We start from the raw sequence: 12,979 nt of genomic DNA on the forward strand, positions 1-12,979 counted from the left end.
TTACACACACAACCACATATACATGAGGTTACACACCACCACATATACAGGAGGTTCCACACCACCACATATACAGGAGGTTACACACCACCACATATACAGGAGGTTCCACACCACCACATATACAGGAGGTTCCACACCACCACATATACAGGAGGTTCCACACCACCACATATACAGGAGGTTACACACAACCACATATACAGGAGGTTACACCACCACATATACAGGAGGTTACACACCACCACATATACAGGAGGTTACACACCACCACATATACAGGAGGTTACACACCACCACATATACAGGAGGTTACACACCACCACATATACAGGAGGTTCCACACCACCACATATACAGGAGGTTCCACACCACCACATATACAGGAGGTTACACACCACCACATATACAGGAGGTTACACACCACCACATATACAGGAGGTTACACACCACCACATATACAGGAGGCTCCACACAACCAAATATACAGGAGGTTACACACAACCAAATATACAGGAGGTTACACACAACCACAAATACAGGAGGGAACACAACCACATATACAGGAGGTTACACACAACCACATATACAGTCCAGGAGGTTACACACAACCACATATACAGGAGGTTACACAAAAACACATATACAGGAGGTTCCACACCACCACATATACAGGAGGTTACACACCACCACATATACAGGAGGTTACACACCACCACATATACAGGAGGTTACACACCACCACATATACAGGAGGTTAACACCACCACATATACAGGAGGTTAACACAACCACATATACAGGAGGTTAACACAACCACATATACAGGAGGTTACACACCACCACATATACAGGAGGTTCCACACCACCACATATACAGGAGGTTACACACCACCACATATACAGGAGGTTCCACACCACCACATATACAGGAGGTTCCACACCACCACATATACAGGAGGTTCCACACAACCACATATACAGGAGGTTCCACACCACCACATATACAGGAGGTTACACACAACCACATATACAGGAGGTTCCACACCACCACATATACAGGAGGTTACACACCACCACATATACAGGAGGTTACACACCACCACATATACAGGAGGTTACACACCACCACATATACAGGAGGTTACACACCACCACATATACAGGAGGTTCCACACCACCACATATACAGGAGGTTCCACACCACCACATATACAGGAGGTTCCACACCACCACATATACAGGAGGTTACACACCACCACATATACAGGAGGTTACACACCACCACATATACAGGAGGCTCCACACAACCAAATATACAGGAGGTTACACACAACCACATATACAGGAGGTTACACACAACCACATATACAGGAGGTTACACACCACCACATATACAGGAGGTTACACACCACCACATATACAGGAGGTTACACACAACCACATATACAGGAGGTTACACACCACCACATATACAGGAGGTTACACACCACCACATATACAGGAGGTTACACACCACCACATATACAGGAGGTTACACACAACCACATATACAGGAGGTTACACACCACCACATATACAGGAGGTTAACACCACCACATATACAGGAGGTTACACACCACCACATATACAGGAGGTTACACACCACCACATATACAGGAGGTTACACACCACCACATATACAGGAGGTTACACACCACCACATATACAGGAGGTTACACACCACCACATATACAGGAGGTTCCACACCACCACATATACAGGAGGTTAACACCACCACATATACAGGAGGTTAACACCACCACATATACAGGAGGTTCCACACCACCACATATACAGGAGGTTAACACCACCACATATACAGGAGGTTACACACCACCACATATACAGGAGGTTACACACCACCACATATACAGGAGGTTACACACCACCACATATACAGGAGGTTACACACCACCACATATACAGGAGGTTCCACACCACCACATATACAGGAGGTTCCACACCACCACATATACAGGAGGTTCCACACCACCACATATACAGGAGGTTCCACACCACCACATATACAGGAGGTTCCACACCACCACATATACAGGAGGTTCCACACCACCACATATACAGGAGGTTCCACACCACCACATATACAGGAGGTTACACACCACCACATATACAGGAGGTTCCACACCACCACATATACAGGAGGTTCCACACCACCACATATACAGGAGGTTACACACCACCACATATACAGGAGGTTAACACCACCACATATACAGGAGGTTCCACACCACCACATATACAGGAGGTTAACACCACCACATATACAGGAGGTTCCACACCACCACATATACAGGAGGTTAACACCACCACATATACAGGAGGTTCCACACCACCACATATACAGGAGGTTCCACACCACCACATATACAGGAGGTTCCACACCACCACATATACAGGAGGTTCCACACCACCACATATACAGGAGGTTACACACCACCACATATACAGGAGGTTACACACCACCACATATACAGGAGGTTACACACCACCACATATACAGGAGGTTACACACCACCACATATACAGGAGGTTACACACCACCACATATACAGGAGGTTCCACACCACCACATATACAGGAGGTTCCACACCACCACATATACAGGAGGTTACACACCACCACATATACAGCAGCCATATGTATTTAAACCAAAGATGGTACATACACACAACCACTCAGGAGTTACTGCATGTGTGTTTGAACCAAAGGGTTCTCTGCTGTTGATGTAATCATGGATGATAGAAGGTAATGATTACTAACCCAGACGGTCGTCTTAATAATGTCATTTACTGGTTGTTAACTGGTTGAGAATAAGTCGTATAACCAGATTACAATGCTGGTCTCTGTTACGAGTTAGACATTTTTACTGACAGGATCAATACGTGATTGGAAGGACCTCGTATTTTGGTTGTTAGCAAATTACAGCCAGATAACCGGATATCTTTTTCTGGTTGGTAAAAAGACATTAACAAAACTTCCTACAACCAGTATACAGTGGGGGAAAAAGTATTTAGTCAGCCACCAATTGTGCAAGTTCTCCCACTTAAAAAGATGAGAGAGGCCTGTAATTTTCATCATAGGTACACGTCAACTATGACAGACAAAATGAGAAAAAAAATCCAGAAAATCACATTGTAGGATTTTTAATGAATTTATTTGCAAATTATGGTGGAAAATAAGTATTTGGTCAATAACAAAAGTTTCTCAATACTTTGTTACATACCCTTTGTTGGCAATGACACAGGTCAAACGTTTTCTGTAAGTCTTCACAAGGTTTTCACACACTGTTGCTGGTATTTTGGCCCATTCCTCCATGCAGATCTCCTCTAGAGCAGTGATGTTTTGGGGCTGTCGCTGGGCAACACGGATTTTCAACTCCCTCCAAAGATTTTCTATGGGGTTGAGATCTGGAGACTCCAGGACCTTGAAATGCTTCTTACGAAGCCACTCCTTCGTTGCCCGGGCGGTGTGTTTGGGATCATTGTCATGCTGAAAGACCCAGCCACGTTTCATCTTCAATGCAATGCCCTTGCTGATGGAAGGAGGTTTTCACTCAAAATCTCACGATACATGGCCCCATTCATTCTTTCCTTTACACGGATCAGTCGTCCTGGTCCCTTTGGAGAAAAACAGCCCCAAAGCATGATGTTTCCACCCCATGCTTCACAGTAGGTATGGTGTTCTTTGGATGCAACTCAGCATTCTTTGTCCTCCAAACACGACGAGTTGAGTTTTTACCAAAAAGTTCTATTTTGGTTTCATCTGACCATATGACATTCTCCCAATCCTCTTCTGGATCATCCAAATGCACTCTAGCAAACTTCAGACGGGCCTGGACATGTACTGTCTTAAACAGGGGGACACGTCTTGCACTGCAGGATTTGAGTCCCTGGTGGCGTAGTGTGTTACTGATGGTAGGCTTTGTTACTTTGGTCCCAGCTCTCTACAGGTCATTCACTAGGTCCCCCCGTGTGGTTCTGGGATTTTTGCTCACCGTTCTTGTGATCATTTTGACCCCACGGGGTGAGATCTTGCGTGGAGCCCCAGATCAAGGGAGATTATCAGTGGTCTTGTATGTCTTCCATTTCCTAATAATTGCTCCCACAGTTGATTTCTTCAAACCAAGCTGCTTACCTATTGCAGATTGTCTTCCCAGCCTGGTGCTGGTCTACAATTTTGTTTCTGGTGTCCTTTGACAGCTCTTTGGTCTTGGCCATAGTGGAGTTTGGAGTGTGACTGTTTGAGGTTGTGGACAGGTGTCTTTTATACTGATAACAAGTTCAAACAGGTGCCATTAATACAGGTAACGAGTGGAGGACAGAGGAGCCTCTTAAAGAAGAAGTTACAGGTCTGTGAGAGCCAGAAATCTTGCTTGTTTGTAGGTGACCAAATACTTATTTTCCACCATAATTTGAAAATAAATTCATTAAAAATCCTACAATGTGATTTTCTGGAGAGAAAAATTCTCAATTTGTCTGTCATAGTTGACGTGTACCTATGATGAAAATTACAGGCCTCTCTCATCTTTTTAAGTGGGAGAACTTGCACAATTGGTGGCTGACTAAATACTTTTTTTCCCCACTGTATATCCTGACCATTGTGACCAGTTTTCCACACTGGGAATAGGTTCAGGGTCAGTCATCCCTTAAAGGTTATAAACACTGTTAGCATTGCAGGGCATCAGAGCTAGTACAGCCATGACTTCCACTGACTTGAGAAGGCCTTTTTGAAAGCGTGGAAATAGGGCTCTTATTTAGTAAAGGAGATATGTGTAGAATAACAGGGCTCTTATTTAGTAAAGGAGATATGTGGAGAATAACAGGGCTCTTGTTTTTCTGGTGGTTAATAATAATAACAGTCTGTTGTGTTTTGAAGTGGAGCTGGTTCTCTATTCTGCTTTTCATGTTCTGTCATCATTAAATTCATCTACATAAACTGTGCCGTGCTCTTCTTGTTTCCCTGGCATGGGTATATAATGCTAATGTCTCTAGCATGGGTTTATATAGGATGTTAATGTCCCTAGCATGGGTTTATATAGGATGCTAATGTCCCTAGCATAGGTTTATATAGGATGCTAATGTCCCTAGCATTGGATTACATACGATGCTAACACTAATGCCCCCCAGCATGTTCTATAGACGATGGTAATGTCCCTAGCATGGGTTTATATACGATGCTAATATTCCTAGAATGGATTTATACTGTATATTATGCTAATGTCCCTAGCCTGGATTTATATAAGATGATATCATTAATGCCCCTAGCATTTATATACGATGCTAATGTCCCTAGCATGTGTTTATATATGATGCTAACATTAATGCCCCCAGCTTCGGTTTACTTAAGGTGCTAATGTCTCTAGCATGGGTTTATATAAGATGCTAATGTCTCTAGCATGGGTTTATAAAGATGCTAATGTCCCTAGCATGGGTTTATAAAGATGCTAATGTCCCTAGCATGGGTTTATATAAGATGCTAATGTCCCTAGCATGGGTTTATATAAGATGATAATGTCCCTAGCATGGGTTTATAAAGATGCTAATGTCCCTAGCATGGGTTTATAAAGATGCTAATGTCCCTAGCATGGGTTTACAGTTGAAGTCGGAAATGTACATACACTTAGGTTGGAGTCATTAAAACTCATTTTTCAACCACTCCACAAATGTCTTGTTAACAAACTATAGTTTTGGCAAGTCGGTTAGGACATCTACTTTGTGCATGACACAAGTAATTTTTCCAACAATTGTTTACAGACAGGTTATTTCACTTATAATTCACTGTATCACAATTCCAGTGGGTCAGAAGTTTACATACACTAAGTAGACTGTGCCTTTAAACAGCTTGGAAAATTCCAGAAAATGATGTCATGGCTTTAGAAGCTTCTGATAGGCTAATTGACATCATTTGAGTCAATTGGAGGCGTACCTGTGTTTTTTTTTCAAGGCCTACCTTCAAACTCAGTGCCTCTTTGCTTGACATCATGGGAAAATCAAAATAAATCAGCCAAGACTTCAGAAAAAAAAAAGGTAGTCCTCCACAAGTCTGGTTCATCCTTGGGAGCAATTTCCAAACGCCTGAAGGCACCACGTTCATCTGTACAAATATTAGTACGCAAGTATAAACACCATGGGACCACGCAGACGTCATACCGCTCAGGAAGGAGACGCGTTCTGTCTCCTAGAGATGAACGTACTTTTGTGCGAAAAGTGCAAATCAATCCCAGAACAACAGCAAGGACATTGTGAAGATGCTGGAGGAAACAGGTACAAACGTATCAATATCCACAGTAAAACGAGTCCTATATCGACATAATCTGAAAGGCCGCTCAGCAAGGAAGAAGCCACTCAACACAAAACCGCCATAAAAAGGCCAGACTACAGTTTGCAACTGCACATGGGGACAAAGATCGTACTTTTTGGAGAAATGTCCTCTGGTCTGATGAAACAAAAATAGAACTGTTTGGCCATAATGACCATCGTTATGTTTGGAGGAAAAAGGGGGGGCTTGCAAGCCAAAGAACACCATCCCAACCGTGAAGAACAGGGGTGGCAGCATCATGCTGTGGGGGTGCTTTGCTGCAGGAGGGCCTGGTGCACTTCACAAAATAGCTTGCATCATGAGGAAGGAAAATGTTGTGGATATATAGAAGCAACATCTCAAGACATCAGTCAGGAAGTTTAGAATCTGATTGATTGATTGCTTCTGTGGACAGGTGTCTTTTATACAGGTAACAAACTGAGATTAGGAGCACTCCGTTTAAGAGTGTGCTCCTAATCTCAGCTCGTTGCCTGTATAAAAGACACCTGGGAGCCAGAAATCTTTCTGATGGAGAGGGGGTCAAATACTTATTTCCCTCATTAAAATGCAAATCAATTTATAATATTTTTGACATGGGTTTTTCTGGATTTTTTTTTTGTTATTCTGTCTCACACTGTTCAAATAAACCTAACATTAAAATTATAGACTGATCATTTCTTTGTCAGTGGGCAAATGTACAAAATCAGCAGGGGATCAAATACTTTTTTCCCTTACTGTATTCTACGAGTCAAAGTTTGGACACACCTACTCATTCAAGGGTTTTTCTTTATTTTTACTATTTTCTACAGTGTAGAATAATAGTGAAGACATCAAAACTATGAAATAACACATATGAAATCATGTAATAACCAAAAAAGTGTTAAACAAATCAAAATATATTTTATATTTGAGATTCTTCAAAAAGCCACCCTTTGCCTTGATGACAGCTTTGCACACTCTTAGCAATCACTCAACCAGCTTCATGAGGTAGTTGTAGTGTCGAGTCAATGTTGCTAATTATGCTGTTAAACAAAGGAGTCCGCTTATACTGAACTTTGATCATAAGTTTTATTCATATCACAAGATTTCAGCATAAGTTTACAGATGTCTATAGCATCCGGAGAGCAGAGTCCCAAAATAATATGTCTGCTCTGATCTTCTTTGTTCCCTAGCCCATACTTAATCTTTCCCAAAATATGGGTGGCTCCCTCTACTGTCCAATCCCCTGTCTACAACACACAGACTCCCTCTGTTCTATGGGGTGTCACTAAAGCGACTCCCTCTGAAACTGAATAAACATCCTCTCAGGTTCCACTTGAAAACATTAGCAAAGTCATAATTCTCCATACACTACATATTTCCCCCCTTCGAGACTAACTAAAAGTCTCGAAAACAAAAAGAATAGGATTATGACAAGTAACAATTTCTCTTATTGAGTATCTTTAACAATAAACCCAAAACACTTTTCTCTGGAGTGTAAATACCTTTCTATGAAATATGAACAAATCTTTATGAAGTGTGAATACATTACTATGAAATATGAACAAATCTTTATGAAGTGTGAGAGCGAAAAACCTGTCTGGCAGCCTTCTTTCCAAATATCCATCCATCAATCAAGACAGTAAAATTCTCTCACGGCCCCTCTGCCCCAGGCAACCACCTAGGTACTCCAGATCAATTCATAAATCTTTATCAATGCATTTGAAACTATGATGCCATTAAATACACATGAAAGCCCCAGCAAACAAAATACTATCCAAAATGTCCACTCTCAGGCTGGTCGACCCATCGGACCCTACGGTGGATTATCTCTATCCCTGCCTAGACTCCATGTCCCTAAGCTTCCACGAAATAAACAAAAACATCTAAGATCCCCACATGTATCCAATAACATCAAATATCATTCTACAAAAAATTAATACCTAAGAATATGACACAAATTATGTATTACACATGCAAATATGTCTATATTTCATTGCAGACACTGGAATGTAGTCCACTACACTTCATCTCCTCAGCAGTGTCGACTTCCAATGCATCTTCGATGATGGAATTGAAAAATTTCCACACCTTCCTTGTTCCATCTCCCCCTTTCCCTTCATATTGTCCTTTCATATTGTCCTTTCATATTGTCCTTGTTTGAGTATTTCAATCTCTACATATTCCCCCAAATGCTTCTGGAAGAAAAGAAAAGACCAAACAGTATCTTTTGCAAAACAACACATTCAAATTAAAACATCAATATCAACTAAGAATATAAAAATGATATATAAATGATATATGAATGAATCACATTATTCTATTTCCCCCCTTTGATTCATAACAAAATACTAAAATCACACTAATATTGAAACCTCTGAAATATATCTATCAATACTCCTTTGAGTCTTGACAGAAGGTTAAACCCTCTTATCGTTTCATTTGCAAAACCCCTCAAATTATAGTTAATATTATCAATATGATCTTCCCAAATTTTACACCATACCATGGAAAAATTCCCACTTCTCTCTTAGACTTATCCTCCAATGATAGGCTTCCCAGACTATGAAATTCCTCTAAAATTGGTGCTGAAGCTATTTGCTCCCTTGTAATCAAATGCGATATATTTATGGCTTTAATAACTATCAATGTTGAAAGAGTTAAATTGCTTCTCACTGTTGTTATAATAGGCTGAAGTGTTGATGACATTGTTGTTAATTCATCCATTTTCCCTAAGACTTTGAACTCCTTACTTGTATTTCCATCTATCACCACTAGTGTCACTACATTCACGCTCAGTCCCAACTCTAATCCCTCACTTTCAAACTGTTGATTATAAAAATACACTTGATCTTCCTGCTGGGAATTGTAAATATAGATACCGCAATCACCCTCAATTTTCATTCTTCTCTCATCATTCAGCAACGCATACTTTCTCAATGCCACTGCTCCTAACAGATTTAAACTCCTACCATATCCATCTTCCCACTGAACTCTAAATATTTCCTTCACCACTGTTCTCTCTCTCTTACTACTAACTAACATTGAAACTTAGCTTACTGTCCTAGAGTTCCTTCAACCCTAGTTCTCCTAACTTTTTTAATCTAATCTTTTCTCCTAACTTTTAAAAAACCATTCCACTGATTTATTCACAAAATCCCTTTACCACCAATGTTTAGAATATGTGATTGGGAAGTCCCCACCTGCTTCTGACTTCTTTACACACAGACTTGGCAAACGATTGAACATCTTTTAGCCTAGTTTGAAATCTCTTGGTGTAGGAATGTAACCAAGAATAACAGTCACCCCTTTTAACTTTATTTTTCAGACAGATTATCTAATAGGCAGTCTAATAGATTGTCTAATAGATTGTCCTCCTGCCTATCTGTTCAAGCAAATATGATTCCCAAAAACCCTACTCTTTTAAAATCTTCTACCAGACAGCCGTCTAGTGTGCATCTTATTGTACAGTTCAATTTACACAATGCATCTCTTCCCAACAATGCAATAGGTATTTGTTCTGATACCAGTATGGGTATTTTAATTTCTCTTTGATTTTTATAGCAGAGCTCAATTGGTTCCTTAAGAGTAATCAGCTGTTTTACTCCCTCAAATCCCTATCCTAATTAGTTAATTTTACATAGTGAGATGTGTAATCTCTTTAGGCTGAACACAGATAAAAGCTTTTCCACTATCCACCATCACTTCTCATAGTCCTTTGTTTATTTTATCGCTGGCATCTTTTATCAGTTTTTGTCCTTCATTCTCAAACAACTTAAGAACACCCAGCTCTCTTTGTCTCTTTTCTTTACGTTGTTCCCTTTTTTTCCCTTTCTTTTGTTCTGCTTTATGAATTGACAGATGCACTTTCATTATGTTGATTACATCAGGGTTAAGAGTCCCTTCCACTAGCTATGTTTGTTCAATGTCAGGCCAACTTTTTATTCCCTTTTCCAGATAACTTTTAGTTAATAGTATTGCAATGTTTACTATTTTCAACTATATCAACAGGTGTCATTACCTTCATAGTCCTGATATCCTTTTTCCCCATTGTAACAACTCTTTTATATTCCTTTATTGTGAATTATTTTATTATTTTAGAATATATAGCTTATAGTGTCCTCCCTTTAATTATTAATATAAACTAAAAAATATGTTTTTTTTATTTTTTTTCTAAATAATAAAAATTAATCAATAAAAATATGAATATTCAAAAATAATAATTATTATTATTTTTTATATTTTTTATTATTAAACAATTTATCAATAAAGTTATGAATAATCAAAAATAATGTTTTATTTTATTTTACTAATTTATCAATTAGTTGCTATCTTACCACCTTCAATCAGGAAAAGTACAGGAAAGTAGACAACTTCAGAGCAATCCAAAAAGAAAATACCTATAATCCAGCAACACTACAGTACTCATAAACCAATTATTTAATAAGCACCAAATGACCTCAATCTTACAGAATAATGTCAGTACTCGATTCCCAACACAACTCTAATCAAACCCATTCATGCACAAAAACTCCAAAATGCAATTTTTATTTTCATCAATTGATCAGTCTTTTGCCAAGTCCTTGTCAAATTGTCATAACATCAAATATGCTAGGCACACAAATTATCCTTTATTGGAGGGCAAGGTTTTTGTAAACAAAACAGTACTAGCCTTGATCCTGTCGCAGCAGACTCTTGTCGCGTCACACCCTGTCACATGATGTACACGTCAGCACTTCCGCTCTCTCTCTATAATAAATAAATAAATAATATGCCATTTAGCAGACGCTTTTATCCAAAGCGACTTACAGTCATGCGTGCATACATTTTTTTTGTGTATGGGTGGTCCCGGGGATCGAACCCACTACCTTGGCGTTACAAGCGCCGTGCTCTACCAGCTGAGCTACAGAGGACCTCTCTCCTCTCGTTCCTCTTATCATCTCTCCTATCACAGAATAACAAAGAAACAGACAATAATTTAGTAGTTTATGCAGTCACTGAGTTATTTCAACCATTCAATATTCCTCTAGTCACATTCGCGCTAAGAAACAACTCAGGAATCGTATAAATAGCTCAATAACATTTTTATTTTATTTACTTATTTAATTATTTTTATTTTTAATCCGTCAACATCTCTCTCTCATTTATCAATTCAATAGGTCTCAAGAAAACAGTTTCATCGTCAAACAGCCGCCGATGTAACAACCAGAATACACCATTAGACTCTAAATCTCTATGTCTTTTGTTCCTTCGTTCGTCTGCGCCTCCCCGCAGAAGAGTATAGCAGAGGAGTGACCTATTTACCCCTACGTCACTCTAGTGTCGTAAAATGACACGCATGCGCAGTACATTCATCACTACGATTTCACAGTGGATGGAGCTCTCTCTCCCAGCTCTCTCCAAGCCAGACCACAGAACGTTAGCATTCCTGCTATACCTCCTCTCTTTTACCCTTATAGACAAACAATAACACTTAACAGAGCTCACAAAACATCAGGCACCAAGCCCAAACTATCTAAACACAATATTGGTGGCTCGACCCATTCCAATGGACCACCAAGGAAAAAATATCGAACATAACCCGCATCAAAATTGGCATGTAGCAAGAATAAATTAGCATTTAGCATTAGCATTAGCATTTAGCATTAGCATGTAGCATGAAGCATTATTAGCAGGCTACATTTAGCATTTCTCCCTCCGCCGTGCCGTAAAATTTATTTGTTAGCTAAATTTGTGCTACCAATTTGTGCTAATTGTAATGAGTGGTCACATCAAACAAATAATTTGTCAATCACCAGCTGAGCGGTAACATTCAATCACAATATACCACGGCCTCCAGTCCCCAGGACTCACCTATTCCACCTAAAGTGTTACAGGATTTGTTGGCCCATCATATTGATCACCTCCATGAGGGTTTCCGTTTATTCACAGCGGTTCTAAGTTACATACATATGCCTAGGCCTTATTCCTCTCAATCGATTGTTCTTGAACTCTTATTCAAGCCAAATATCTCTATAGACACTCTATAGACACTCCCCCCTCTTTGCGCTGGTTACCAGTGCAAATACATTTAGAATGGTTAGGCCAGACCCTTAGTCCACAGCAATAAAAGCAACAGCAGCACACACCGGTCCCCAACGGTACATCTCCCCAGCGCACACACCCAAAAGCAGACGAAGGAAACACACACAAGACCGTGAGAAATCTCACCTTAAGCCGGCGTCTTGAGCGAGAGTCACGTCGTTGCTCATGAATGAAACACTGCAGAGACGCAGACCGCCTCATCACTCGCCGCCATTTGTAGTGTCGAGTCAATGTTGCTAATTATGCTGTTAAACAAAGGAGTCCGCTTATACTGAACTTTGATCATAAGTTTTATTCATATCACAAGATTTCAGCACAAGTTTACAGATGTCTATAGCATCCGGAGAGCAGAGTCCCAAAAGAATATGTCTGCTCTGATCTTCTTTGTTCCCTAGCCCATACTTATAATCTTTCCCCAAATATGGGTGGCTCCCTCTACTGTCCAATCCCCTGTCTACAACACACAGACTCCCTCTGTTCTATGGGGTGTCACTCTAAAACGACTCCCTCTGAAACTGAATAAACATCCTCTCAGGTTCCACTTGAAAACATTAGC

Source organism: Coregonus clupeaformis, chromosome 34 (assembly GCF_020615455.1).
Source record: "Coregonus clupeaformis isolate EN_2021a chromosome 34, ASM2061545v1, whole genome shotgun sequence".
Classification (NCBI taxonomy): domain Eukaryota; kingdom Metazoa; phylum Chordata; class Actinopteri; order Salmoniformes; family Salmonidae; genus Coregonus; species Coregonus clupeaformis.